The following is a 24,423-nucleotide window of genomic DNA, read 5'->3' on the forward strand; positions in this document are numbered from 1 at the left end:
GGTGGGGACCCAGGGGCACCAGCTCGGCCCTCTTGGGGCCACCCTGAAGAGATCAACTTCCTTTTCCTGTGACAATGTCTGAACAATTTGAAGATAGCTATCATGACTTACCTCATCTTCTCTAAGTGACAGAGTCACACTTTGCATCAGGCATTGGCTGTCATCCTCCCTCCCTCCCTTTCCGGGAGACAGTATAGCCAGAGATTAAGAGCAAGGGCCTGAAGAATCTTGGCTTCGCGATTCACTAGCTTTATGATTGTGGGCAAGTAACATAGACTCTTTGAGCCTCAATGTCCTCACCTGTAAGACAGATGTAAAATTATACTTACATCACAGAATTGTTACGAGTATTAAATGAGGCCACAAATGCAAGGTGAAAAGGTAAAATACAGCAAATAATCAATGTGATCTATATGAATAGATCAGTTTCTCGAGCCTGTCTGATGGTCGTGACAGTTACTTCTGAGTGTGGGGAGGATTAAATGAGATAATGTAAGTAAAGGATTTGGCCAGTGTCTGACTCATAGGAGTCTCTCAATAATGGTAACTATAAGGTAGCCAATAATGTAAAAACACTAAAGGCCTATGATCCTAATGGGTGGGATTTTAAAAATCACTAAAGCAGTGAGTTTAGCAGAAAACTTCCCCACTGGCACCCTGTAGAATTGGCACTACATTCACAAACGTCCTTAGAACTAATATAAAAATTGTACTTCTCCAGAAATATTTCATAACTAACTCACAATAAAATACAAAGTTTTCCAGTTTTAATTCTTCACAGAAATTGCCTTCTAAACTTTTAAGAGTGCAAAAAAACATTTACGATCTTTAAGATAAAACTTTAATCAGGTCTCTACATAATTCTTGCTAAAGAGAAAGAATGGAAAAGTATTGTGAGATGAAATGATAAGAATAAAATTGCCTTTGAAACCCTTAATTCCAAAAGTTGAAGTAGCAACTTTTAAATTGTCCAAATCACACAAATAATTTAATTGAGGTGTATTGAAAGCTCTTCAATTCCCATAAAGATTTACATGCTAGAAAAAAAGTTTCTGTGTTAGCAGGTCTCTAAGATTTTTTATGAAAATCATAAAAATTATTTTATGTATTTAAATTTGGACAGCTACCATTATACAGTGAATTGTTTACGTGCACAAACTTCTGAGTCAAGCAGACTGAATTCCCATCTGGCTCCGCCAGTGTGTTCTTGAAAGTAGCTGTCTCGGAGTCTTACTGCCCTCATTAGTTAAAGGGAAGGTTTGTTGATCGCTGCAGGGCCGCTGGAAGAATTAAGTCAGGCTCGGTACCTAAAATATTTACAGAGAGCCGGGCCTGTGTAAATACTCAATGCTTATGTTACCTAAAAACAAAGCAGGATTGTTAGCTCTGTCGTAGAGAATATAGATACAAGTGGGGCAGTTCTGCTGGATTGGTCTCCCTAGATTGGTTTCACCCAAATACCTCAGGGAACACTCATTCCCAGGGCATGAGCAGGAGAGTGGAAAGGGTGAGCAGGCTGGGGCGGAAGTGGGGTGGGAGACGGTAAGAGACAGCTTTTCTGTGCTCCTGGACCCAGTTCCAAAGTGCATGTGAGTTGTGGAGGTGCGGGCGTTCCCTGCACCAACAAGCAATGCTCAGACACCAGTAGGTGTCCAAGAGTTCAACTCAATTCTGGAACCTGGGAAGAGCACTAGATTCTACAGGTAAAGAACTCAGTCCCATAAGACCACCTTCTATTTTAGATGCCAGTGGCAAGCCTAGGTTGTTACCTGTCCTTCTGGCCCACTGGCTATAAATCAGGGGGTTTCCATGACCTCCTCCTTGGGTTTGATTAATTTGCTAGAACGGCTCATAGACCTCAGGAAATTTACTCCCTACATTACCCATTTATTACAATGGATATTAAAGGATTTGAATCAACAGCCAAATGAGGAGACATATAGGGCAAGGTCCCAAACAAAGGGGCTTCTGTCCTCGTGGAGTTTGGGGCTGGGTAAGGTAGAACATGAAAAATGTTCTCGTTCCCTAACCTGGAAGCTCTCCAAACCTCCTCCTTTTGGGTTTTTATGGAGGTTTCATTAATAGGCGTGATTGATTAACTCATTGACCATAGGTGATTCATACAACCTCTAGCCTCTCTCCCGTACCCAGAAATCAGGAGGTGGGACTGAAAGTTCCACCCCTCTATTCCTGGCAGCCAGCCCCCATTCTTAAGTGCTTTCCAAAAATCACCTCACGAACATAACCCAGAAGTGATGAAAAGGGGCTTGTTATGAATAATAACAAGACTTATTTCACCTTTATGCTCTGAAGGGTTTTCAGGAACTGAGAACGAGACCAAATATCATAACAAAAGAGTATTGCTCTTATTGCTAAGGAAATTCCAAAGGTTTGGGGAGCTGAAAGCGACAACTGTGGATGAAGACCAAGTAAAATGAGGAACATATTTTGGTCATCTGAACGACCAAGTATATATATTTCTTATAAATTACAATATCACAACAGCTAAACAGTCTGAGGAGAAATTAGGGTAAGGTAAGCTAGCTAAGGCTGAGTTGGAGGGTTGTGATTGGTGAATGTCAGGGTTCCTTGTGGGTGTTTCCAGTAAACGACTGAGGTTTTGATCTGTGATGTAGGCTGGGCTGTGGGCTCACCCTCCATTTTGTGGCCCAATAAATGAACTCACTTTATCACAACAGTATAAGAAATATATATTAATGAATCTTTAAATTGTTATTAGTGGCTTTAGAATTTCCACTACTGGGGTTTTTTATACTTCATTACTTTTAATCAAGATTTGTACCTCAGAAAACATACTTAAAGTTTTGTTGTTATTGTTGTTGCTGTTGTTAGAAAAAATCCAGTATGACTGCTGCTGTGTCACTTGTTCACGGCAATTATCTGGGACATGTATAACAAAGAATGCATAACTAAAAATGAAGATATTTTGTGCTCTAGGAATCGAACCGCAGTTGGCCAAAGAATGATTTATGGAATCCCTGAACATCAGGGCAGTAGATTGCTCTTATTTTCAATTTTTCCATACTTAGTACTAAATTATTTTGAACTTATGGGAAGTTAGGCTAATAAACCACAACTTTTCATTTTGTTGCAAGAAGCCTGACACTTTCAAAAGGGACTAATACTCTTTCTTGGTGTAATGGATTGAACGGTGACCCCCCAAAGCTTTGTCCACTTCCTAATTTTCTGAACCTATGAATGTGAACTCATTTGGGAAAAAGGTCTTTGTTGATGTCATTAAGTTAAGGATTTTGAGATAAAGAGACCACTCTGGATTATTTGAGTGGGTTCTAAATCCAAAGACAAGCATCCTTATGAAAGTCACATAGAGGAGAGACACACAGAGAGAAGAGGAAGAGGCAATCTGACCATGGGGGAAGAGACGGGAGTGATGTGGCCACAAGCCAAGGAATGCTCAGAACCAGCAAAGGACAGAAGAGCCAAGCAATGCATTGTCCCCCAGAGCCTCTGGAGGGAGTGTGGCCCTGCTGACACCTTAATTTCAGACCTCTGGCATCCAAAACTGTGAGAAAATAATTTTCTCTTGTTCTAAGCCACTAAGTTTGTGGAAATTTGTTAAGGCAGCCCTAGGAAACTAATACACTTGGTAAACTGATGTGGGACAACGAAGTTTTTCAACAACTGTATGAATGGACTAAAAATTCTAAAAAGTAAACAATATTGGATAAGGAGAGATAACATTATACACACTAGAAAGGGAAAGGAGAAGGAGAAGGAAGGGGTTTGGGGAAGAGAGAAAAAGAAGGGTGGTAATCATAATGTGAGCTAAGATTTGTCAGGCTTCCAGCAAAAGTATAAACTGTTGGGGTCCAGGGCAGGCTGCTCCCAAATATTCCACAGTGGCACATTATTTTGAATTACAGTTATTTAAGAAGCGGCTAACACAATAGGGACATGTCAACCCTCCTGTCTCCCGGAAGGCAGGAAATAAATCTCCCATGTGAAAGGTGCCCTCCCCACGTCTGGAGGTAAAAGGACACACTTATCGCCAGAGATAGGGAATTCAGCCTGAGAATCCTGTATAAACAAACCTGGTTACTTCTTTAATTCACTACCCAAGCCCCAAATCTGTTTAGATTCTTCACTAATTAAGCACCCAAAGCCTAAGTTTGTCCTGTTGATTCCTCACAAATTTATTGTTTGTCTAAAAAGTATAAAAGCTGCTTCTTTTGTAGGAATATGCTATAATTTGTTTAGTCGTTTTACTGTTTATGGACATTTAGGTTGGTTCCCATTTGGGGCTATTATGAACCGGGCTGCTAACACTCTTCTTTGAATCTTTTTGTGAACATGCTTTAATTTCTCTTGGATAAGTGCCTGAATGGAATTGTTTCGTCATAGGGTAAGATGCAAATTTAATTATATAACGAACTGCTGGACAGACCTTCAAAGGGGCTGTACATTTTATACGCCCACCAGCAATGCATGAGTGTTCCAGTTGGGTTACATCCTTGTCAACATTTGGTATAGTCTTTTTTATTTTACTCATTAATTTTGACATTTCTGTGAAATGATATATCATTGGTGGTTTTAATTTGCATTTCTCCATTGACTGAAGATATTGAGCACTTTTCCAGGAGTTTATTAGCAAACTACTGTTCTTTTCTGAAGTAACTGTTCAAGTCTTTTGCCTATTTTTTAAAATTGGGCTTTTTGGGAGACCCTCAGATGGCAGAGGAGAAAGACGTGGCAATCACCTTCCTCCCCACAAATACATCAAAAATACATCTACATGTGGAACAACTCCTACAGAACACCTACTGAACGCTGGCAGAAGACCTCAGACTTCCCAAAAGGTAAGAAACTCCCCACGTACCTGGCCGTGTGGCTGACAGGGTATTGGTGCTCCAGCTGGTGTCAGGCCTGAGGTGGGAAAGCCGAGTTCAGGATATTGGTCCACCAGACACCTCCCAGCTGCACATAATATCAAATGGTGAAAGCTCTCCCAGATATCTCCATCTCAATGCTAAGACCCAGCTCCACTCAACGACCAGGAAGATACAATGCTGGACACCCTATGCCAAACAACTAGCAAGACAGGAACACAACACCACCCATTAGCAGAGAGGCTGCCTAAAATCATAATAAGGTCACAGACACCCCAAAACACACCACCGGATGTGGTCCTGCCCACCAGAAAGACAAGATCCAGCCTCATCCACCAGAACACAGGCACTAGTCCCCTCCACCAGGAAGCCTAGACAACCCACTGAACCAATCTTAGCCACTGGGGGCAGACACCAAAAACAACAGGAACTACGAACCTGCAGCCTGCAAAAAGGAGACCCCAAACACAGTAAGTTAAGCAAAATGAGAAGACAGAAAATCACACAGCAGATGAAGGAGCAAGGTAAAAACTCACCAGACCTGACAAATGAAGAGAAAATAGGCAGTCTACCTGAAAAAGAATTCAGAATAATGATAGTAAAGATGATCCAAAATATTGGAAATAGAATAGAGAAAATACAAGAAACATTTAACAAGGACCTAGAAGAACTAAAGAGCAAACAAACAGTGATAAACAACACAATAAATGAAATTAAAAATTCTCTAGAAGGGATCAATAGCAGAATAACTGAGGCAGAAGAACGGATAAGTGACCTGGAAGATAAAATAGTGGAAATAACTACTGCAGAGCAGAATAAAGAAAAAAGAATGAAAAGATTTGAGGAAAGTCTCAGAGACCTCTGGGACAACATTAAATGCACCAACATTCGAATCATAGGGGTCCCAGAAGAAGAAGAGAAAAAGAAAAGGACTGAGAAAATATTTGAAGAGATTATAGTTGAAAACTTCCCTAATATGGGAAAGGAAATAGTCAATCATATCCAGGAAGTGCAGAGAGTCCCATACAGGATAAATCCAAGGAGAAACACACCAAGACACATATTAATCAAACTATCAAAAATTAAATACAAAGAAAAAATATTAAAAGCAGCAAGGGAAAACCAACAAATAACATACAAGGGAATTCCCAGAAGGTTAACAGCTGATCTTTCAGCAGAAACTTTGCAAGCCAGAAGGGAGTGGCAGGACATATTTAAAGTGATGAAAGGGAAAAACCTACAACCAAGATTACTCGACCCAGCAAGGATCTCATTCAGATTCGATGGAGAAATGAAAACCTTTACAGACAAGCAAAAGCTAAGATAATTCAGCACCACCATACCAGCTTTACAACAAATGCTAAAGGAACTTCTCTAGGCAGGAAACACAAGAGAAGGAAAAGACCTACAATAACAAACCCAAAACAATTAAGAAAATAGTAATAGGAACAAACATATCTATAACTACCTTAAACGTAAATGGATTAAATGCTGCAACCAAAAGGCGTAGACTGGCTGAATGGATACAAAAACAAGGTCCATACGTATGCTCTCTACAAGAGATCCACCTCAGACCTAGGGACACATACAGACTGAAAGTGAGAGGATGGAATAAGATATTCCATGCAAATGGAAATCAAAAGAAAGCTGGAGTAGCTATTCTCATATCAGACAAAATAGACTTTAAAATAAACACTATTAGAAGAGACAAAGAAGGACATTACATAATGACCAAGGGAGCAATCCAAGAAAAAGATATAACAATTGTAAATATTTATGCATCCAACATAGGAGCACCTCAATACATAAGGCAAAAGCTAATAGCCATAAAAGGGGAAATGGGCAGTAACACAATCATAGTAGGGGACTTTAACACCCCACTTTTGCCAATGGACTGATCATCCAAAATGAAAATAAATAAGGAAACACGAGCTTTAAATGATACATTAAAGAAGTTGGACTTAATTGATATTTATAGGACATTCTATCCAAAAACAACAGAATACACTTTCTTCTCAAGTGCTCATGGAACATTCTACAGGATAGATCATATCTTGGGTCACAAATCAAGCCTTGGTTAATTTAAGAAAACTGAAATTTTATCAAGTGTCTTTTCCAACCACAACGTTATGAGACTAGATATCAATTACAGGAAAAAATCTGTAAAAAATAAAAACATATGGGGGCTAAACAATACATTACTAAATAACCAAGAGATCACTGAAGAAATCAAAGAGGAAATCAAAAAATACCTAGAAACAAATGACAATGAAAACACAGTGACCCAAAACCTATGGGATGCAGCAAAAGCAGTTCTAAGAGAGAAGTTTATAGCAATACAATCCTACCTCAAGAAACAAGAAACATCTCAAATAAACAACCTAACCTTACACCTAAAGCAATTAGAGAAAGAAGAACAAAAAAAACCCCAAGTTAGCAGAAGGAAAGAAATCATAAAGATCAGATCAGAAATAAATGAAAAAGAAATGAAGGAAACAAAAGCAAAGATCAATAAAACTAAAAGCTGGTTCTCTGAGAAGATAAACAAATTGATAAACCATTAGATAGACTCATCAAGAAAAAAAGGGAGAAGACTCAAATCAACAGAATTAGAAATGAAAAAGGAGAAGTAACAACTGACACTGCAGAGATACAAAGGATCATGAGAGATTACTACAAGCAACTCTATGCCAATAAAATGGACAACCTGAAAGAAATGGACAAATTCTTAAAAAAGCACAACCTTCTGAGACTGAACCAGGAAGAAATAGAAAATATAAACAGACCAATCACAAGCACCAAAATTGAAACTGTGATTTAAAATCTTCCAACAAACAAAAGCCCAGGACCATATGGTTTCACAGGCAAATTCTATCAAACATTTAGAGAAGAGCTAACACCTATCCTTCTCAAACTCTTTCAAAATATAGCAGAGGGAGGAATACTCCCTAACTCATTCTACAAGGCCACCATCACCTTGATACCAAAACCAGACAATGATGTCACAAAGAAGGAAAACTACAGGCCAATATCACTGATAAACATAGATGCAAAAATCCTCAATGAAACACTAGCAAACAGAATCTGACAACACATTAAAGGGATCATACACTATGATCAAGTGGGGTTTATCCCAGGAAAGCAAGGATTCTTCATTATACACAAGTCAATCAATGTGATAAACAATATTAACAAACTGAAGAATAAAAACCATATGATCATCTCAATAGATGCAGAAAAAGCTTTTGATAAAATTCAACACCAATTTATGATAAAAATCCAGAAAGTAGACATAGAGGGAACTTACCTCAACCTAATAAAGACGACATATGACAAACCCACAGCCAACATCGTTCTCAATGGTGAAAAACTGAAAGCATTTCCTCTAAGATCAGGAACAAGACAAGATTGTCCACTCTCACCACTATTATTCAACATAGTTTTGGAAGTTTTAGCCACAGCAATCAGAGAAGAAAAAGAAATAAAAGGAATCCAAATTGGAAAAGAAGAAGTAAAGCTGTCACTGTTTGCAGATGACATGATACTATACATAGAGAATCCTAAAGATGCTACCAGAAAACTACTAGAGCTAATCAATGAATATGGTAAAGTAGCAGGATACAAAATTAATGCACAGAAATCTCTTGCATTCCTATACATTAATGATGAAAAATCTGAAAGAGAAATTAAGGAAACACTTCCATTTACCATTGCAACAAAAAGAATAAAATATCTAGGTATAAACCTAACTAAGGAGACAAAAGACCTGTATGCAGAAAATTATAAGACACTGATGAAAGAAATTAAAGATGATACAAACAGATGGAGAGATATACCATGTTCTTGGATTGGAAGAATCAAGATTGTGAAAATGACTCTACTACCCAAAGCAATCTACAGATTCAATGCAATCCCTATCAAACTACCACTGGTATTTTTCACAGAACTACAACAAAAAATTTCACAATTTGTATGGAAACACAAAAGACCCCAAATAGCCAAAGCAATCTTGAGAAAGAAAAATGGAGCTGGAGGATTCAGGCTCCCTGACTTTAGACTGTACTACAAACATACAGTAATCAAGACAGTATGGTACTGGCACAAAAACAGAAAGATAGATCAATGGAACAGGATAGAAAGCCCAGAGATAAACCCACACACGTATGGTCACCTTATCTTTGGTAAAGGAGGGAGGAATGTACAGTGGAGAAAGGACAGCCTCTTCAATAAGTGGTGCTGGGAAAACTGGACAGCTACATGTAAAAGCATGAGATTAGATCACTCCCTAACACCATACACAAAAATAAGCTCAAAATGGATTAAAGACCTAAATGTAAGGCCAGAAACTATCAAACTCTTAGAGGAAAACATAGGCAGAACACTCTATGACATAAATCACAGCAAGATCCTTTTTGACCCACCTCCTAGAGAAATGGAAATAAAAACAAAAATAAACAAATGGGACCTAATGAAACTTCAAAGCTTTTGCACAGCAAAGGAAACCATAAACAAGACCAAAAGACAGCCCTCAGAATGGGAGAAAATAGTTGCAAATGAAGCAACTGACAAAGGATTAATTTCCAAAATTTACAAGCAGCTCATGCAGCTCAATAACAAAAAAACAAACAACCCAATCCAAAAATGGTCCGAAGACCTAAATAGACATTTCTCCAAAGAAGATATACAGACTGCCAACAAACACATGAAAGAATGCTCAACATCATTAATCATTAGAGAAATGCAAATCAAAACTACCATGAGATATCATCTCACACCAGTCAGAATGGCCATCATCAAAAAATCTAGAAACAATAAATGCTGGAGAGGGTGTGGAGAAAAGGGAACACTCTTGCACTGCTGGTGGGAATGTGAATTGGTACAGCCACTATGGAGAACAGTATAGAGGTTCCTTAAAAAACTACAAATAGAACTACCATATGACCCAGCAGTCCCACTACTGGGCATATACCCTGAGAAAACTATAATTCAAAAGAGTCATGTACCAAAATGTTCATTGCAGCTCTATTTACAATAGCCTGGAGATGGAAACAACCTAAGTGCCCATCATCGGATGAATGGATAAAGAAGATGTGGCACATATATACAATGGAATATTACTCAGCCATAAAAAGAAACGAAATTGAGCTATTTGTAATGAGGTGGATAGACCTAGAGTCTGTCATACAGAGTGAAGTAAGTCAGAAAGAGAAAGACAAATACCGTATGCTAACACATATATATGGAATTTAAGAAAAAAAAATGTCATGAAGAACCTAGCGGTAAGACAGGAATAAAGACACAGACCTACGAGAGAACTGACTTGAGGATATGGGGAGGGGGAAGGGTGAGCTGTGACAAAGCGAGAGAGAGTCATGGACATATATACAGTACCAAACGTAAGGTAGATAGCTAGTGGGAAGCAGGGAGATCAGCTTGGTGCTTTGTGACCGCCTGGAGGGGTGGGATAGGGAGGGTGGGGGGGAGGGAGACGCAAGAGGGAAGAGATATGGGAACATATGTATATGTATAACTGATTCACTTTGTTATAAAGCAGAAACTAACACACCACTGTAAAGCAATTATACCCCAATAAAGATGTTTAAAAAATTAATTAATTAAAAACAAAAAAAAGAAGGTAAGAAACATACAACAAAATTATTCCCGATAAAGCAGTGGAAGGCACTAAGAGTAGATTAAGAAAACAAAGTAAACTAATAAAAATGATTGATTTAGAAAACAATGGTAAAATGGAGAGAATCAAGAAAGGCAAAAGAGAATTTTAAATATACATAACTACCAGGGCTTCCCTGGTGGCGCAGTGGTTGAGAATCTGCCTGCCAATGCAGGGGACACGGGTTGGAGCCCTGGTCTGGGAAGATCCCACATGCCGCAGAGCAACTAGGCCCGTGAGCCACAATTACTGAGCCTGCGCGTCTCGAGCCTGTGCTCCACAACAAGAGAGGCTGCGATAGTGAGAGGCCCGCGCACCGCGATGACTGCAATGAAGAGTGGCCCCCGCTTGCTGCAACTAGAGAAAGCCCTCGCACAGAAACAAAGACCCAACAGAGCCATAAATAAATAAATAAATAAAATTGAAAAAAAATATATAACAACCAATCCAGTATAGATTAAAATATAGTAAGAGAGTACCATCAAATAATTTATATTGATAATTCAACAGCTTAGATGAAATGACTGTTCCCGATAAAATATAACTTACTAAAATATATCAAGAATAAAAAACTAAATAGTCCTATAACAATAAATGAAACTGCAAAAATAGTTATTATCTTCTCTTATAGGAAGCACAAGCACAGCAGCCATACAGGCAATTCTCCAACAATTTCAAAAAGAGTTAATTCCAATCCTTTACAAAATCTCTGAATATGAAAAAGGAGGGAACTACATCTTAATTTATTCTGTGAAGCTAGTTTAACTTGATAACAAAACCAGATGAAGACAGGATAAGAAAGGCACACTAGAGTGTCTTTTTACCCATGAGTGTATATATAAGAATTAAAACAAATTATTGGCACAATAAATAAAGCAGTCATTAGATGATTTTTCATTTTGACAGACAGACAAACATAAATGCAACTGGAGTCCTACAGGCAGAAGAAAGTAGAGAACAAGGTAGAAGTAATATTTGACTAAGAATTTTCCAAAAACAATGAAAAATATCAAGCCAAAGGTCCATGTCTGGAAAACCTCAGGTAGAATAAATAATGAGCAATATAGACAACAAAAACCTCAAATAACCAACCAAATAAACAACTCCACCCACAAATCTAAACTCGTCATTTTTGAACTGCTGACAATCAATGATAAAGAGAAAATCTTGAGACATCGAGAAAATACAGACATTAAATCAGAGGAATAAAGATAAGAAGTATATGTCATAACTGGAAGACAATGGTATGACATCTTTAAAGTTCTGAATCTCAAAACTGTCAGCCCAGAATTCTAGTCACGATAAAAATATTTTCAAAGTCAAGGTGTCAGGAGCACAGCTGAGCTAGAGACAGCTGAGCTGCCAGGTGTTGGAGTAGCCAATTTAGACAACAAGGCAAAATGAAAATAACAGACAAGTTTTTAATCACTTACTGTCACAGTACAAGCAAGAGGCTAAACAGGAGAAAGCACTGACTCCCCCATTCCATTTTCCCTCAAGGAATGGTGCCTCAGTTAAGGGTTAAGTGGATTAGCACAGATGTGGGCCTTGTGTCACTGCTGAGGGAGCCCTGATCAGAAAGCTCCCGCAATTTCATGGACCTGGAAGCCAGGGGCAGGGAGAGTAGGCTAGACTTGGAAAAGTACTGAGTGCTGAGTCAGTGCGGAGAACAAGGCTTCAAGATTCCCTTCCCTCTTCCCAACAAAGGGGTTTCGGCAGAAGTGTCTGACAAAGGCTTCTGCCAAGAGCCCCAGTGAAGAGGCCTCCAGAGGCACTTGAAGTAGGAATGCAGATATACATAAGAGCATAGGTGGACAGGGGATGGGGGAGGTGGGGGTGGGGACGAGGGTGGGGGTGGGGGGTGGGGACGAGGGTGGGGGTGGGGGGGTGGGGACGAGGGTGGGGGTGGGGTGGGCCTGCGTCACTGACTGCAATTCCTTTCAGAGACTGCAATGCACAGGCTGTGCTCCAAGTCTGGTGTGGGGAGGGCAGCCAGATAAAGCTATAAAAAATTAATAAACAGAAACCTCCATTAAATAGAGTTGGGAGACCAGAAAGGGGAGCTCTCACACCCAGCGCCATTGCAGAGCCCAAGAGGAAGAAGTCTCCTCTCCTTTCCTGGCAAGGACTCAGCCAAAGAAAACCACTGACTCTTTGTTAACTGCAGCCCTCCCAACTTCCTTTTCCCCTTTTCTTCTTTTGCTGTGTGGGGACTTGCATGTGGCTTGCCATGGTTGCAGATCCCAAATTGCAATTCTCTGCTGATCCTGAATACACCCATCTTTGCTGGAGAAATATCTGGCAGTCTATGTTTCAGGTCCAGAAAGACTTTGTAATTGCCTATGGCCAGATCTGAAAAAAAATCACACATAGGTTTTTAGTCAGAAACAGGACTACTTGAAAGGTAAAACAAAGACTCCATGACACAAATAAAAGTTGAGAGAATTCACTACCAGTAGAATGTGCTACAAAAATGTTAAGGACATTGTTTAGGGAGGAGGAATATTATAGTAGACAGAAACTGCAACACCAAGAGTGAACTGTAATGTAAACTATGGATTTGGAGTGATTATGATGTTCAATGTCCGTTCATCAGTTGCAACAAGTGTACCCCTCTGATGGGAAATGTTGATAATGGGGGAGGCTGTGCATGTGTGCGGACAGGGGAGTCTATGAGAAATTTCTCTGCCTTCCTTTTCATTCTGCTTCATATATGAAACTACCTTAAAAAAGTAAAGTCTCACAAAACAAAGAAACAGAAAACCAAACCACCACTCTTGCCATCATTTATGTTTTCATTAGTCTTGAGTCAGGGAGGCCTTAGACACCCCTGTACACCGGCTCTCCTGTGTCACGCTTACTGAGCACCAGGTGCTGTGTTAGGCAGTTTACTGACATTCTCATTAGATTCCTATGATAACTTATGAGCTGAGTATTATTTTACAGAAAACGGAAGTTTAGTTCTAGCTAACACAAGTTGAGCACTTCTTGTGTGCCAGGTATCGTGCTGTCTACTTTTCACAAATTGTCCTGTTTATCCTCACCACCAACCTATGAGGTCACAGGTTCTATTATTTTCCTAATTCACAGTTGAAAAATCTTAAAGACAGAGTGTTTAAGTAACGTGCCCAAGCACATACAAGTAGGAAGCACTGGTGTCAGGATTCCAAAGACCCATGCTCTAAGCGCTAGCTACATGGTTGCCTGGAAAATGTGGGAATGACAGTAGAATACAAAGAGAAACTAAAGCAACACAGAAACAGGAGAAAAGCAGAAAACTGGGAACTTTTCCACCTGGAAAAAATAGTAAGATTAAATGTGGGAAAACAGTGCTAGCTATCTTCAAATATTTCCAAATTCTGAAGGGGAGAGTTCTCTGTGGTGCCAGGAACCAGAGCTGACTTGGCTCACTGGGGGTATAGTTTCATTTAAAGAAGAACTTTAAAGTACAAAGGTCCCTAACATCTCAGTGGGCAGCTTCAGTAGGAGGTGTTCTAATGTGCTGGAGTTAACCATAGTGAGTGATACAGTAAAGGGGATTCCTGCAAGTCAGGCATGGAAAGGATATGAGGAGTCAGAACTAGGTAAGTTCTTGTTCCCTTATAACTCTCAGTTTTGATTTCAATACTAACACTACAAACCTTGGTTGGCTAAAAAAGTTGTGAACTTCGGGCTTCCATGGTGGCGCAGTGGTTGAGAGTCCGCCTGCCGATGCAGGGGACACGGGTTCGTGCCCGGTCTGGGAGGATCCCACATGCCGCGGAGCGGCTGGGCCCGTGAGCCATGGCCGCTGAGCCTGCGCGTCCGGAGCCTGTGCTCCGCAACGGGAGAGCCCACAGCAGAGGCCCGCTTACCGCAAAAAAACAAACAAACAAACAAACAAAAACCTTTGAACTTCTGGAGTGACAACCTGGAACCAATGGCAAAGTGCTCCATTTGAAAAAAGAGCCACGCTGCCATCTGGTGATCATAATAATTGTTATTTTTATTCTTTTGTTTTTGAGCGTTTGGAAGAAAATCCATTAATACCCATCAGTAATTAAGATATAAAAGTTTCCTTAATTGTTGACATTTTTCCTTCAGTGCATTGTCTCTGTAACATTCCCTGCTAAAAAGGTCTATTTTGTTTTTACTTTTTATTTCCATAAGTAATAAAATTTTGCATCTATATCCCTATACACTTGTCTGATCATTTCTTTGCAATAATTTCCTAAGAAAGGAGATGCTGTGTCAAAGAGTATTGTTTAATTTTTAAACTTTTGACATGCATTTTCCAATTGTTCTTCTCAGAAATATTGTGCCAACATGCCATCATTTTATAAGGGAACGTTCTTCCCTGCACCCTCACCAGTTCTACATAAGATCTTCAAGCTGTTTCTTTGCCTATTTGAGTTTATTTAATTATATATAGATAGAATTTCCTCTACTGTAAGTCTGTAGTTTCTGAATACTACTTATGTTTAATATTCAGATACACATTTTGTAAATTTTCTTGGTTTTCTTTTCTGCTGGTCTTTTCACCTGTTCTTCTTTACTTACTGATTTGAAAGAGCTCTTTATAAAATAAAAGAGTAATACTGTATTTTAAAACATTGAATATCCTTACAGGCCAGGCATACTGCTGCTAAAGCACATATTTGAAAATAGCTCAAATTCTCTAGGGGAGTTTTGTTTTCTTCTCTACCCCATGACCATGCAATCAATTAAAAAAAATTAACTGTCTAATATGCACTAGGCATATCACAGTGCTGGTGATATGTCCATGTCTTATCACTCAACCATGCCCTCTTATATAATACAGGAAATATTCGTAGTACCTTTACTAAATTGTGAAACTTTGTAGTGGTTCCAGGAGTCTAAGGGACAAAATTTTTATTGGAATATCAGGACTTCAATTCAGACTCTCAAACAAAAAATATATGTCTATTTTGTGCCAGTTACTGACCACAAAGAAGAGATTTACATAGGTAAATAAAACACTGCCCATCTCATTATGGGCTTACAGTCTAGTGTGTTGAAGGGGGGGAATCAAGCACAGAAAGCAATAATAATAACTACTACTTATGGTACAACTACGAATCAAGTACTATGCTTGTTACTTTTGATGCATTATCTCTAATCCTTACCACAATTCTGAGATGTGATTTTTGTCCGCATTTAAATAATAAAAGGCTGGAGTAAGATTGGTCAAGTTGGACAGTTCAGGTGAAATAGGGTGGTTTTTCCTGGAAGTAGGGAGTTCAACCTGGAGGAGGTTTAATGAGGAAAACAGAAAGATATTTAAGCTATGATTTAAATTCTGGCTCCAATAAAGAGCCTGAGTGTGACTATCTCTCTAGGGCAAAATGCTGGGGGGAAGTGGGGGAAAGCACAGAATGGGAGCTTCAGAAATTTTCACTTCAGAAGCCATTAAAGTTGCTTTACATCCTTTGTGATTTACATCCTTTCTCTTTGAGAAAATTTTCCATTTTTTTCTGCCCTGACTTGAGTAAATGAGTCATTAAAAATAATTGGAATTATGGTTAAATAGGGAACAGTTAGCTAAGTTTGCCTCCTCTCATGTTCAAAACACCACTGTTATGACAAAAAATTTTTTAAATTAATAAATCCTTAGAGAGAAAATATGCCACAGGGATTACAAAATTCATATGAAGATACTGTGAACTAGTTTGACAATAAATTTGACACCTTAGATGAAATGTATTAATTCTTAGAAAACGTGACTTGCTAAAACCAATTCATGAAAAAATGAAAATCTGAACAAGTCTATCCATTAAAGCAACTAACTGAAACATTAAAAATCATCCCAGGGAATTCCCTGGCGGCCCAGTGGTTAGGACTCTGTGCTCTCACTGCAGAGAATGGGTTTTTCATCCCTGGTTGAGAAACTAAGGTTCTGCAAGCTGTGGGAGCATGACCATCAATCAATCAATCAATCAATCAATCAATCAATTTCTCATTGAAAAAAAATTAAAATAGGGCTTCCCTGGTGCGCAGTGGTTGAGAGTCCGCCTGCCGATGCAGGGGACACGGGTTTGTGCCCCGGTCCGGGAAGATGCCACATGCCGCGGAGCGGCTAGGCCCGTGAGCCATGGCCGCTGAGCCTGTGCGTCTGGAGCCTGTGCTCCGCAACGGGAGAGGTCACAACAGTGAGAGGCCCGTGTACCGCAAAAACAATAAATAAACAAACAAACAAACAAATAAATAAATAAATAAATAAAAATAAAAATCATCCCATAAAGAAAGCTACAGGTCCAGATGACTTTCATGAGGAATTCTTCTAAGCATTTAACATGGAAGAAACAAAAATCTCCCACAAACTCTTCTAGAGAATAGAAAAATATGGATACTCTTCACCACATTTTGTAAGGGCAATGTAACTTTGATGCCCAAACTTGGTAAGACATTACAAGAAATGAAAATTATAGGGTACTACGTTAACAAAATAAATCAACTTATCTACTGATCTCTCTGTGTTACAACCATATTAAGTTTATTTTCGGAATGCCATGTTTATTAATATTTGAAAATAAATTGTTGAAAACCACCACAATGTTAGAGACAAAGGAGAAAAAACATGACAATCTCAATTTGAGAAGGACTTGGATGTAAGTATTTATTTGGAAGATGATCCTAGGAAACACAAATGAGGAAACTGGGAAAGTGAGACAAGGGTGGGAAAAAAGCTAAGGAAAATACATTAATGAGCAGGTTAATATTGTGGAAAATTGGAACTCTCTGAACACGTGTGAGAAAAATGGCTCAGAATCACACTAACAGAGGACAGGGATGCTGCGACATTTATCCACTGATTGCCATTCCCTGCACTTCTGGCTGCTCCTTCTAGCAGCTGAGAAAGCTCCCCTGGTGCTTGAGAAAGCTCTCAGGCAGAGAAGAGAGATCAAGGCTCCTGATGTGGAAAGCTGCCAGGGCAAATATCTCTTGTGGTTACTGCTGAACCCACGTGGGCCAAGGGAATATGGGACAGGGCACCGACAGCATATGCTACAGAATCCAAGAGGATAATGTAAGAGACAAGAAGTCATGCACAAAAATCTGATAAAAATTTTAAGAGCTAATTTTTCTTTGTGGAAAAGAAATACAAATGTCAATCTAAATGATCAGAAAACACTGATATGGAAGGTGACAGAGGGTGGCAGATGCAGCTCCTACTTTCTATGTCAGGGGAGCTATGGAAATGTATTAGCTTTAGAAATTATGTTTACTGTTTAATAAAATAATAGGTAAGATTAATAGAAAGTATATTATATAAACATTACGACAAAACATATCAAATGTTTTTTACCTGAGATTTTTAAAAACTAACTCTGTCCTGTCAGATAGTTATGATAATTGCTATTATCATCCCATTTTCCTGTTAAGAAAATGAAGCTTAGAGAGGTTCAGAAACATGGTTAGGGTCACACCTAGCAAGTAGTGGAACTAGGAAATGTTCCCAAGCTGTCTGACTCCAGAGCCAATGTTTTTACCTACAGTGCTGTATTACGGTTTGATGTTAAAAAGTTAAGCATAACTAAACAATAGATAAGTGAAATAGGAAACAAATAGTGAGATGATGGAGCTAAACCAAAATAAACATTGATTCTATTGAGTGTAAACAGACTACACCAAGTAGATGTAAAGATTGTTAGACAATAAGATACTGAACTACATGTTCCTTATGTGAGACATACATAACTTAAATATAAAGCAAACTAAAAATTTAGGTTAAAAGGTTTGGGGGGAAAAGCCCCATATAAGGTCTAACAAAAGGAGAGCTTGGGTGGCTTGCTAAAATTAGTCAAAGTAGACTTTATAGCATTAAGTATAACTAGACTTATGAAGAGACACTTTACAATTGTAAAAAGTTCAATTCACTAGGAACATATAAAAATTATTTCAGCCTAAATATCAGCAGTCATTGAATAATGGCATGTTTCTCTGTTGAGTGACAATATACTCAATTTCACTAAATCAAAATTGTAAATGAGATAAAATATACCCCCGATCAGGAAAAGATGTCTTTATGTCTTGAAGTAAAGGCAATGCATTCTATCAGGTGAACTCTGTTCTGCAGTTTAAGTTCGGTGGCTCTGTGATTCTGAGTTCCCATGGTGTTTGAGTCTCTGATTGTAATCTTCACCAAGTCAGTTGTTGAGGCAGCTAATTCATTCTCCCTGTCCTGTCTGGAAATTCCTGTAGCGGGAATGGACTCATGGGTCCCAGTGTGGGAGAATTCATCACCCTAACAGCTGGAGACAATGCACTTGCGAGGTGTCAGGATGACCAACTTGGGAAAAGAAGAGGACTTAGCAGCCTATGTGTTTTCTCCAGAGCACTGGCTTATCCTGATTTAAGACACGAAATTAAAACAGGCTTTGAGGGACTTCACTGGTGGCACAGTGGTTAAGATTCTGTGCTCCCAATGCAGGGGGCCTAGGTTTGATCCCTAGTCAGGGAACTAGATCCCACATGCATGCCACAACTAAGAGTTTGCATGCCACAACTAAGGAGCCCGTGTGCCGCAACTAAGGAGCTGGCAAGCCACAACTAAGGAGCCCACCTGCCACAACTAAGACCCAGTGCAACCAAATAAATAAATATATATATATTTTTTTTAAAAGCAGGCTTTGAGAAGTATTGGAAGATTGGAATGTGTCCCTGTGGCTTGACTCAATGTGTCCCTATGGCTTAACCTCACAGTGAGGGACATAACTATGGATGAGTTGGATGATGTTAAATGTTGAAGACAGGGCACAATGACTGTGTTTTGTTAACCAAATGTGATTTAAAAAAAAAAAGCTTGACAAAGATACTGCTGACAAACTAATGGAAACTACACAGCTCTCTACAACCCATCTGGTCTACAGGGAAGGCGAAGCTGCTCAGGGGGTTGAACAAGTGAACTGCAATGGGCCTGGGGTGGAAAAGGCGGGGCGGGGGGCGGGGGGGGGCACAGAATTCAAGTCTGAGGCCTGTGAGTCACTCTAGGGCCGGTAAGACCGTCCCATAATATTGTGTAGGTTGCTCACTGCACAAGGGCACCTGGTTCAGAGGTGAGGGTGAGAGTATACAATCCAGGCTGCATTACTTTCACCAAGCTCTATAGTCATCCTGGTGCTGGCTTGCCATAGCCTGGAGGAAAGGGCACCTGTCTACTAGCCAAACTGTGTGTCTGAGGGGCTGTGTCTGCCCAGAGGGCCCCTTTGTCTAAAAGGGCACTATGTACGGGTTAACTGCATTTAGTAGGTGCTGTGCTTGTAGATGCTAGGGAAACAGACCCTTATGAGGCTGTTAAGGAAACTGGGACAAGAGACAATGTGTCTTTTCAGCTGTCTTGACAAAATATAGCCTTAAGCAATAAATCTGTGTTACTGCATTACATGGTTCAAATGGCTCAAGCCTGCAAAGACCTTAGAGCTGACCAGGTGAGTCTAGGCATTTCAGTCCCTCCCTTTAAGAATGATACAGCAGAACAAAGACAGTATTGCAAATAATACACTCCGACATGGAACCCAAGCTGTTAGGGGCCTCCCCATGGGAGGACTCCCAAATATGGCATGGATTCAAAGGAAAGAGAGATCTGACACAGCCCCAGAGGTTCACCAAGCCTTCATGGAGGAAGAGACCTTTGGCTGAGTGTGTAAGGGGGACTGTGGAAAGTAACACCAAACAAGGAGGTTGGGGATGTACAGTGGGCCTTGCATGCCAGAGTGAGGGAGGGAGGGAGTGATTCGCACGTACCTTTTTTCAGTAGGTGGCAGGGAGCCATTAAAGGTTTTTGAGCTGAGGCATGATGAGATCAGTGATGTACTTTATTAATCTGAATTAGGGCTCAACCTCTCAAGAAAAAGAGATGGATGTGAGAGGTGAAGTAGAATGTACAGGACTTGGTAACTCTTTTAACAGAAGGAGTGGAATGTGGCTGGGCCTATTTGTTTTCCTTCCAATTTTTTTCCACCTGATCTCCCACTCTTTGGCTCCCTGTAGGCTGTAGCCCTTCAACTTAATAAAGATATCAATCTGTAGTCATGGAAAAACAACATCTCCATCTGAAGGTTGCCAATAGCTGCTCTTTTTACCTCCTGGTGTGTTGCCCTGAGATCTTTTTGTTTATTGGGAAAACCTCCTGAGACCACCAGGGGAGAGTTCTAGCAGTGCTCAGGCCATCCCAGCTGGGACACAATGGATTTAGCTCCCTTTGAGGCAGAGGACAGGAAGAGTCTAGAAGTAAGACTTAGCAGATACTCTAGAAAATGGGGCCAGGGTGTTTTGGTTCCTGCAAAGCAGGTGGTGCTCTGGGGCTCACCTGAAAAATGAATTGCATTTGGAAGGGTTCGAGACCAAATGAGCCACCATTCAGAGGCCTTGCCACAAGGTTCCTAGTGCTTCCAAAGTGAGACTTCTTAGATACCAGCTCCTCCATTCGAATACCCACTGTTGTAATGCCTTCTAAATCATACTGACCATCCAATCTATTCTTGAACAATTACAATTCCAATACAGGCAGTCTGATCTGTTGCGGGACATTTTTAACTAATAGAAAGTCCTCCCTTTATTTGAGTCCTAATCCATCTCCCTGTGACTGTCACGTATCGATTTTTGTCTACGTCAGAGGTGGTACAAGCTGTGTGCGTGTGTACAATTTGTTAGTCGCTATCAAAATGGCCAGCAGTCTCACTTCTAGGAATATATTCTGAAGATATATGAACAAAGGTATATAAAATAAAGGTCTATTGTGGCAGTTCTCTTTCTAACACTGGAACTATTCAAGTAAAACTTGAATCACCATCATATGGATACTAGAGAGGGGATTAAACAGGAGATTGGACTTGACTTCAGTCAAACTCTTGACTTATTCATCTACGGTAAGAGAGGGAGCAGGCCTTTCTGGTCTCACTCATTTTCTCTATTGGTTTTTTCCCCCTTGGCACAGGTCATGAGTATCTATGCAGAAGGGCATCAAGGTCAGGTCAGAATCAGGTGACTTCACATGATCCCTGAGATATTTAAGGTCATCTCTTCTTGTTATGCTTAGGTGGGAGCAAGGAGGAATCCAGTAGTCCTCCCAGACATACTGTGTTTATGGAAGCACACACTCTTTTGCAATCATGAAACCTATGCTGCCTGACTAAGGGGCAGCAGCAGGGGCCAGGGAGGCAGCACTAACAATAGGAGCCACAGCAGGTGCTATGGACATGGCATCCACCAAGTCTTCACACTCAGGACAGATCAACTGAGCACTGGCAGGAGCAGCCTTCATGGATCCAGGAGGAAGCAGAGCCAGCATGGCCAGGGCAGTTGCTTCTGACATGTCCCCACCTATGAGGTGAGGTCTTAACATGTTTGTGGCAATGGCTGTAAGCATCTTTTTGTCCTCAGAGGGCAATTCAGCATGTCAGCAGGAGGTACGAGTCTCTCCCCAGAGGGCAGCATGCATGTGGTGCTGGCAGGAACAGATACCACCAGCAAGCCTCTAATGGAACAGCTAAAGTTCCAGTGGTGGGACCCCTCATCTCAAGCTTGCAGACTGAAAGCTGCATGATTAACAGGATGGAAGCCAGAAGGTCTCCCAAACTATGCTGAAGCCTAGAGGGAAAGAAAGGAAAATGACAGAACTCCCAACAGAAGGCATTCCCGTCACCATATGACTGGAAGAGGACAAATCAACCTTAATATCATCCTCCTGCTGGCCCTTTGCCTGGCATGGAACCACTAGGGGTGGAAAAGAAAGAAAAAAGGCTGGAGCAGCCCAGGATGCAGAGGACACAGATCCTCCTCCCATGAAAAACAAAACAAAAACAAAAAGCCATCAGCCTCAGCCTTACCGAAAAGGAGTCTGGGTGGGTGGTCAGATTACTCTTCCTTTCCTACTTTCTACTGACTTCAATACAATTGTGAAAGGCCCTGTCCTCAGGTCTGGGTGGTGAATCAGGGGAAGTGAGAAACAGTAGTCCCCTTCTCAAGGAGCTCACAGTATAGTACAGTGTATTGCCATCTTTTCTCTTATTCTCTTTGCTTGCCCATGAGAATCACTAATGCTGAATCACAAATAGTACAAGGCAGATTGATGAGTGCCACAGGAAAGGAAATCATGTAAAGCTGAAATGATTGGAATGGTCTTCTCTCTGGACTATGGGCTCCAAAAGGATAGGGACATAGCACATAGGTCAACTCAATCGTGCAGTGGGAAGGAAAACAGTCTTGCTGCTGCCTACTCTGTGCCAGGCATTGTACTTGGCACTTAACCTACATACCTAATTCTCACAACAATTTTATAATGAAGGTATCATCATCTCAGTTTTACAGATTAAGAAAATGGAGGCCCAGAGGACTTGAGTAACTTACCCACAGACACACAGGTAATAAGTGATAAAGCTAGGATTGCAACCTATGTCTTTCTGACTACTTAAACTATGTTCTTGGCAGCAGTCCACAAAAGCTAATTTAATAGGCAAAAACTGACTTACATTTTAAAAAGCCTTATTTTGACCTACAGTAACGTTGCAAAAATAGTAGAGAGTTTCCATATATTCCTCGCCTGGCCTCCCCTAATGTTAATATCTTAATACCATAGTACAATGATCAGAACCAGGAAATTAACATTGGTAACAATATTACTAACTAAACTAAAGCTTTCATTTGCATTTCATCAGTTTTTCCATCAATGCCCTTTTCTACTCTAGGATTCCATCCAGGATCCCACATTCATGACTTCTTTTCCACAGTAGTTTCATGCTAATGAGGCTACAACTAATGTACATACCCTGCATTTTGCTGAAATCTTTCTTAATTTTATGACACAGAATGTAAATGACACTTTGTAAATGGTCTGTAGGCACTTGAGAAAAAGTTGTATTTGTACTCTGCTGTTGTGTTGTGTTGTGGGATGTCCTATAACCATCGATTAGGTGAAGTTGGTTGAGAGCCATCTTTAAGTCTACTATGTCCTCACTGATTTTTCTTTCTACTTGTTCTATCAATTACTGAGATATTGTTATTGACATTTCTGAGTATATTGTAGATATGTCAGTTTCTTCTTGCAGACCTATCAGTTTTTTGCTTCATGTATTTTGAAACTCTGTTGATTGGCACACAAACAATTAGGATTGTCTTATCTTCTTGATAAATTGGCCCTTTATCATTTCTACATGGTCCTCTATCCCTGGTAATATTCTATATTTTGAAATCTAATTTGATTGATATTAATATGCTATTAATAGAGCCACTTCCGATTTCTTGGATTAGTGTTAGCATGCTATATTCTTTACTATCTTTTTACTTTTCGCAATGTTTATTTATATTTTTATTGGCTTTCTTATAGACAACATAATGTTGTGTCTTTTTTTTTATCCAATTTGATTTAGTTGGGTCTTTTGGAACATTTATGCTTAATGTTACTATTGATATGTTTGTGTGTAACACTTTTCTATTTGTTTTCTACTCGCCCATCTGTTGTTTGCATTCTCTTTCCTCTACTTATACTTTATTTTTTTATTTTTATTTTTTTTGTTACACGGGCCTCTCACTGTTGCGGCCTCTCCCGTTGCAGAGCACAGGCTCCGGACGTGCAGGCTCAGCGTCCATGGCTCACGGGCCTAGCCGCTCCGCGGCATGTGGGATCTTCCCAGACCGAGGCACGAACCCGTGTCCCCTGCATCGGCAGGCGGACTCTCAACCACTGTGCCACCAGGGAAGCACCTTATACTTTATTTTTAATTAATTATGTTTTATAATTTTGTTTTACATAATGATGGATTCTTAGATAAATATTTATAGTATACATCTTTAACCACAGACCACCTTCAAGTAATATTAAACTTCATGGCACTTTAAGAACCATAAAATAGGACTTCCCTGGAGGTCCAGAGGTTAAGACTCCAC

General features: G+C 40.0%; 1 protein-coding gene and 1 long non-coding RNA gene across 3 annotated transcripts in view; both read right to left on the reverse strand.

Moving 5' to 3' along the window:
- Positions 1–5,803, reverse strand: part of LOC137221900 (uncharacterized) — a 7,571-nt gene extending 1,768 nt beyond the window's left edge. The window contains exons 1-2 of one of the 2 annotated variants that reach the window (XR_010942199.1): positions 4,859–5,803; positions 112–300 (exon numbers count right to left, since the gene is read on the reverse strand). This is a non-coding gene — a long non-coding RNA (uncharacterized lncRNA). The other variant, XR_010942198.1, reaches the window with a different exon arrangement.
- Positions 5,804–11,940: 6,137 nt separating this feature from the next.
- Positions 11,941–24,423, reverse strand: part of ZNF300 (zinc finger protein 300) — a 174,608-nt gene continuing 162,125 nt past the window's right edge. Inside the window, exons 21-22 of the mRNA XM_067730235.1 lie at positions 15,666–15,784; positions 11,941–12,891 (exon numbers count right to left, since the gene is read on the reverse strand). The gene's annotated coding sequence lies outside the window, so the exon portion shown is untranslated. The remainder of the gene's footprint in view (positions 12,892–15,665; positions 15,785–24,423) is intronic.

Source organism: Pseudorca crassidens, chromosome 3 (genome assembly GCF_039906515.1).
Source record: "Pseudorca crassidens isolate mPseCra1 chromosome 3, mPseCra1.hap1, whole genome shotgun sequence".
NCBI classification, from domain to species: domain Eukaryota; kingdom Metazoa; phylum Chordata; class Mammalia; order Artiodactyla; family Delphinidae; genus Pseudorca; species Pseudorca crassidens.